Source organism: Nicotiana tabacum, chromosome 8 (assembly GCF_000715075.1).
Source record: "Nicotiana tabacum cultivar K326 chromosome 8, ASM71507v2, whole genome shotgun sequence".
Taxonomy (NCBI): domain Eukaryota; kingdom Viridiplantae; phylum Streptophyta; class Magnoliopsida; order Solanales; family Solanaceae; genus Nicotiana; species Nicotiana tabacum.
This window is the reverse complement of record NC_134087.1, coordinates 24309039-24315524: the sequence shown is the minus strand read 5'-3', so window position 1 is coordinate 24315524 and position 6486 is coordinate 24309039.

Below are 6486 nucleotides of genomic sequence, written 5' to 3'. Positions count from 1 at the left end.
GGACTGCTGCCCACTGCTTCTTCTTCGTTGTCGTTGCTGCCATGGCAGCTTCTTCCAGCTTCCAAATCGCTGCTGCCTGCTGCGTTCTTCATGCCCAAGTGCTGCTGCTTCTCCCCATAGCAACTTCCACAACTACACGCACACACACGGAGGAAAACAAAAGTAGTCCGGTTAAAGTCCGGCGAAGTTTTGTCAAAGTTTCATTTGGATTCGTTTAAAATTCGTTCGAGTTCGTCGTTGGTCATTTATGGTTAGTTGTTCTAAGTTTATTTTTGTCCGTAATTTGTTTGATATTTTCAGATTTGGAATTAGTGTAAGTTTGCTTATTTATTTTTAGATAAAATTGTTAGTTTAATTATATTGTTGTTAGATTTAAGTTGAAGATTCAATTTAATTATTTTTCAGTTTGTTTTATTAATTTTAAGAGGATTTAGTTTTAATATAGAAAGGTGTTAGTTTAAATCGTTTAAATCCATTGTTTGTTGCTAATATAGATTTAGTTCGTGTTCATCTTGTTTGAAGTTCGTTTTTAATTTAGTAATTTAATGCGAAATTATGTTTTGGTTTTTAATTTTTGGATCATGTATCTTTGTTATAAGTTTTGTTGGATTTAATTTAAGAAAGATTAGTTGATTATTTGAAGATTGGTGATTTGAATATGTTTATTTGTTTTGTTTAAGTTTAAATCGAAGTTTGAATAAAGTTTGTTTGTTATTGTTATTGAATATTTTCATTCATGTTCATACTTTGTTTGGTTGATCTTGAATCCGAAATTTGTATAGTTTGATTTCTTGTTTATCATTTATGATTATTTCTTGAATTTGTCTCATAATCTTGTTTAAGTTTAATATAGGAATTGTTGGTTGTAATGTTGTTAGAGTTGATTTTAAGTTCAATATTATTGAATTTAGAAATCTGAATATACTTGTTTGTTGTTGTTGTTGTTGAATCTGAAAATATGTTTGTTTGTTGCTAAAATATTGTTCAATCAAAATTTTAGTTGTTCTTTGTTGTTCAATTTGTGTTCATGTGATTTGTTGTTGAAATGTTGAAGAAATCATGTTCATGTGATTTGTTGTTTGAACATTGTTAGAAATTGGTCATATTGACTATATTTTGGTTAAGTTTGATTAATTGATTTGTTATAGCTGATGGGGTAATTTGGTAAATCGCAGTACATTTGGGGGTAAAATAGTAATTGCAATAAGGTCGGAGGGGTAGTTTAGGAATTGTACATTTTGTAATTTTTTATGTGAAGCATGGGGGACAAAATGAAATGGGGTGGGTTGTGATATAGTTATTTAATATAAAGGGGGACAAGACAAATTTTAGTGTGGGGGAATCTTGTATTTGTTTATGTTAGGCATGGGGGACAAAATATAATGGGGTGGTGCGATATATTTATTTAATGTAATGGGGATGAGTGGGAAGATAATGGGTTTGGTAGAGAAAATGGGTTGATTTTAATTGATTAAAAGATTTATGGGATGAGATATATATAGAAGTCTTGAAACTGATTTATAGGAGGGAGATAAGGAGAATAACAGAGAATAAGAGAAAAAAAAAGAGCTGAATATTGAAGAGAGAAAGAAAAATTCCGAAAAATATTAAAACTTTCAAATAAAAAAAAAACTAAAAAAAATCTTCTGCTTTCTTTCATTGTTTGAAATCAGCATTAATTGTTGTTGTTTCATCAAAGCTTGAAGCTTTTGTTTTTTGGGATTATTGCTCCACTGGTTTGCAAACTCTGTTCCTGGGTTGTTACTGCTGCTGGACTGTTGTTGTTGTGCTGTATTGTTATTACTGCTGCTGATTCTCATCTTCTTTGGTTTCCAATACCAGGTACACGACTGTAATACTAGCTATTGCAAAGCTAATAATGTGGAAAGCATGAATACATATGAAGAATGAAATTTTGAAGTTTTAATATCATTTTTATTTCCTTTTATCGATTGTATTTAAACTATTTCATGTATTACTGAATAATAATTGAAATAAGAAAAAAAAACATAAGTTAGTCTTTAATGAATCGGTTTGGCAAAACGGGTTAATTCACTAGTTATGAAGTTTCAAAATTATCAACAGTAGGTTAATCATGAATAAGTAGCTAAATTTAGTTAAGGCATGAATTTGAATTAATTTTCGAAAATTAGGCATTAAGGCATTTGAGTTCAGGCAAGATTAGAAACTTCGTTTAAGTCTAAAAGACTTTCTAAAAAGATTTAGTAATTATGGTAAAAATCTAGTTTCAAATGGTTGTGAATAATTAATCTTAATAGTATTTTTTATAACAATGCCGAGTTTTAATCTAGCTGTATTTGATTCTTTTGAATATTAGTTGTCAAATTTTTATTTTATTTATAATTTCGAATTTTTTTATTTTTTATAAATAAAATTAATTTTCATCAATATTTGTATTAATCTAGCAATTAGTATGTCATGTTTTCTTAAATAAATAAAATAAAAGCTAGTTTAATTAGGATTTTCTTTCTTTATTTTAGCGACTAATTTTTATAGAAAAATGTAGTCGCTTTAAGATTTGTCCATTTAAATAAATGAGATGAGTCTCGCTTAATAAAATGTATAGATTGCGGGGCCCTCAATAAATGTACATTTAATTGCTTAGAATTCGGGAGGAGCCGTTTAGCAAATTTCTCGGCCCTACCCAAAATAATGATACGCTAGTCGCTTTAGGCGCGTATTTAATAATATTATCTTCTTAAACTCGGGTGCGTATTTCATGCAACCCAAATCCAAATCCCAAAACATTGAATAAAAATGTGTTCTGAATTGCGGGAGCATTTCATGTGATGTAATCCAAAGACATGTTTTAAACAATGTTCACATTCTGGTAAAAATAATAATAACATTAATAAAAGCGGTAAAAAGATAAAAATTGCACATGAGTTCATAATTGTATAAAAATCAGATATTTAAGCCAAATATGACAGTTGAGCGACCGTGCTAGAACCACGGAACTCGGGAATTCCTAACACCTTCTCCCGGGTTAACAGAATTCCTTATCCGGATTTCTGGTGCGCAGACTGTAATACAGAGTCATTCTTTTCCTCGATTCGGGATTAAAATTGGTGACTTGGGACACCCTAAATCTCCCAAGTGGCGACTCTGAAATAAATAAATAAATCCCGTTTCGATTGTCCTTTAATCGGAAAAAACTCCCTTCACCCCTCGCGGGGCGGTAAAAAGGAGGTATGACAGCTCTGGCGACTCTGCTGGGGACATCGAACCCAGAATCTATGGTTCAGGATTCAGAATTCGAGCTTAGATAAATTGTTGTATTTAATTGTATCTGATTTTCCTACATGTTTTATGCTAAATGTGCTAAATGTTACCGCTTTTATATTATCTGAACTGTATATAAACTGTGCCGACACCCTTCTCTCTTCACCTCCGGGGATGTGCTTACTGGTTGAGACTCCCTATTCTGTTAGTGTCATACCCTGAAATAAGAAAGAGGTCGGACAAGTTACGAAGCCGGATAACCTTTTGGTTCCCGGTAAGTTGCCCCCTCCTCGACTTGAGTTGTCCGCTCGGGTACACAGTCTAGAACACCGACTCAAGTTTTGAACATAAAATAACATGACTTCATGCCGGATCCCTAGTAGGAACGATTATTTGCATCATGTTGTATTTCACTTAGGGGACTCAACACAGGGGTTGGGTCTGTCTAGGGCTAGCAACCTGAAATGAAAAAGACCATCTTGATGCATCCTATGTGCTACATGTTGCATTCCTTCAAGGATAAAAGGGTCATTTGGTGGATCAATGATAAAGCAAATAGGGCCCGGTTATGTTTTGTTACATTTTTATCTAAAAAAACAAATTTAAAAAAAAAAAGAAAAAAAAAAAAAAAAATTCTTTGCACTTTTTATCATTTATGAAAAATCAAAAATAAAAAAAAGGGAAAAAGAAAATCCAAAAGATTTTACATGTTTCATCACCTTTTAAGAAAAAGCAAAAGAAAAAAAAGATATGTTTTCTCTGAATTAGTTATTTTTTTTATTTCTCACCCGTATCCAATCTGGCCCGAACTACGCGGGTTTGATTCTCACCGGATGTGAGATACGTAGGCAACCCTCATCGGGTCCAACCCCACCTTGTGCTAAAAAGCCAAAAACAAATAAATAATAATAAAAAAAATATGTCAAATTTTAATTTAATCATAGAGAAGTTGGGTGATGCTGTTTTTGTCAAAAATAGTCGAATGTTCCCGAAAGGGACGCCGGAAGGCTGACTTTGCATTAACAGCCACCTTTGACCCGAGACGTTGAAAGGCCGTGTTTGCAATATTGAGTTTTCTAATTTGGAAAACGATAAAAAGAGTCATGAATAAGTCAGGTGATGTTGTTTTGTCATAAATAGCCGAATGTTCCCGAAAGGGACGCCGGAAGGCTGACTTTGTATAAACAGCCACTTTTGGGTCATTATTTTAGATTTGGTCCAATTGACCCACACAGCCTTAAAAAACCTTCGTCCCCGAGGCGCTGAAGGGCCGTGTTTGCAACACCAGGTTTTTATTGTAATTTGAAAAAAAAGAGTCAGCGGTCAGGTGAATACCTTTGGGTTTTGTCAAAAATAAGCCAAGCCAGCTTCGGCCGCGTCTTAAACGGTTCTTGCCGAAATAGCCTTAGAGTATCTTTCAGTTGTCGAAAGGCTATTTTCGTAAAAGAACGGACAAGTTTGTAAAGTGTCATAAAATAATCCTCCCCGGCCTCAAAATTCATGTGAAATTTGGAAGGGGCTACATTTGCAAAAATAACCATTCGGTTGCATTTGTCAAACGGAGAGAGGAAGCTGGCCATTTGTTTTTGGAGTTTGTAAATCTTTTGATTATCCTATGTGAGTTGTTTGATTTCGAGTTTGTAGGTCATCTTTAAACCTTAGAAACCCAGTTTGTTTTAATATGAAAATTGAAAAAATGTTTATTATTGTTTATCTTTATTGGTCCGAACTACGCAAGGTCTGATTCATGCGGGGTCATGATACGTAGGCAATCTCCATAAGATTCGACCACGGAAAAAAAATGATGAAAAAGAATGAAGAAAAAAAAAGATGAAAAAAATGAAAAAAATGAATGAAAAAAATCGAAAAAAAAGAAAAAAAAAGAAAAAAAATGTTGTTAATAATGGGGACCGACTGAGTCCATTCTAACCTGTTTTGTTTTGAATCGCAAAGAAAGAAGGTGGTTGGTTTGTGGTAAGCCGGAAATACAAGACCCAGAAGCACACTTTGCGGGGATCAGGTCTGATAACAGAAACACTCGCATCCTATTGGGACTTGTTGACTAAGGTTGATGATATTGAAGTTGGCAATGGTCTGGGCAATACTGATGCGAAGCTCAGTGGCTGAGATGTCAGTTTTGATAAAACGGGAGGACGCTCCGTTCCTTGGTTAGCAAGAAAGAAGGTTTTGGTGGCTTATTTTGTTGTCATTTCTGTTGTTCGGATTATTAGGGTTGTAATTCGGATATTGTCTTGTGTCAAACTGTCTTATCTTTCCGTTTTGTCATAGCGGTTGGTTTAAGTTTGTCCAGGTTGTTTTAGGATTTTATTCTGGTTTGTTTTTGTTTGTTTTGTTATTCAAACTATTTCACCGGTAGTCTAAAACAAAACCGGTCTTTTATTGTTTCCAGTCATCTTTTTGTTAAGTCTTTTTATCATTTTTGTTCAGCGCCGATTCTCGTGACATGACATGCGCACACAGTTTGGGCCTAATCTTAAAAGTTAATCATGAAATTCCGGAAAAGTGATTAGAACATTTAAAGTAAATAAGGACGGTTTGAAATTATTCGGATCCCGAGTCATGTGGAACTGGGGCAAGTTAAACATAAAGAAAACCGTTAAATGCAGGATTCGCCAAATTGGCATGAGGGTCGTTCATGAGAGTGAGAGTGTCGCCTAGCAGTGCTTTAGAAATGACAAATGAAAAAGCAAGTGTTTAACATAATTGTCAAGGCCAGCACCATCGAAAGAGACTATACATCTATGTTCAAATGTGTTGTTTACACTTGGCGTGTTTTAAAGACTGGAATGACGAAGGCATTTTGTTCTGCTACCTAAACATTTTATCCTTCGTTACCCCTTTTGAGCCTTATTTATTTTCTTTCATACCCCTCGTTCGGAATCAATAGCAACGACTAGGAAGTACGAGCCTGGAAGGTAAAGAAAAAAATCAACAACAAAAAAAAACGAAAAAAAGAAGAAGAGAAAAATGATAAAAAAAAAAAGAAAAAAAAGTCAAATGAAAAAGAGGAATTGGGAACTACATTTGACTTGATTCCTCAAAGAGGATACGTAGGCGCTTCACGGCTCGGTCATAGGGTGCATAATGGCCGCAATGGTCACAGTGTACATGGTGTAATAAAAATAATAAAAAATAAGTAAATAATCCCCAAGCAAGAAACTGGGGCAAGGGTTGCGCTTGTGGTAAGCAAAATTGGTTCCGAAGGTTGTAATTTTAAAACCC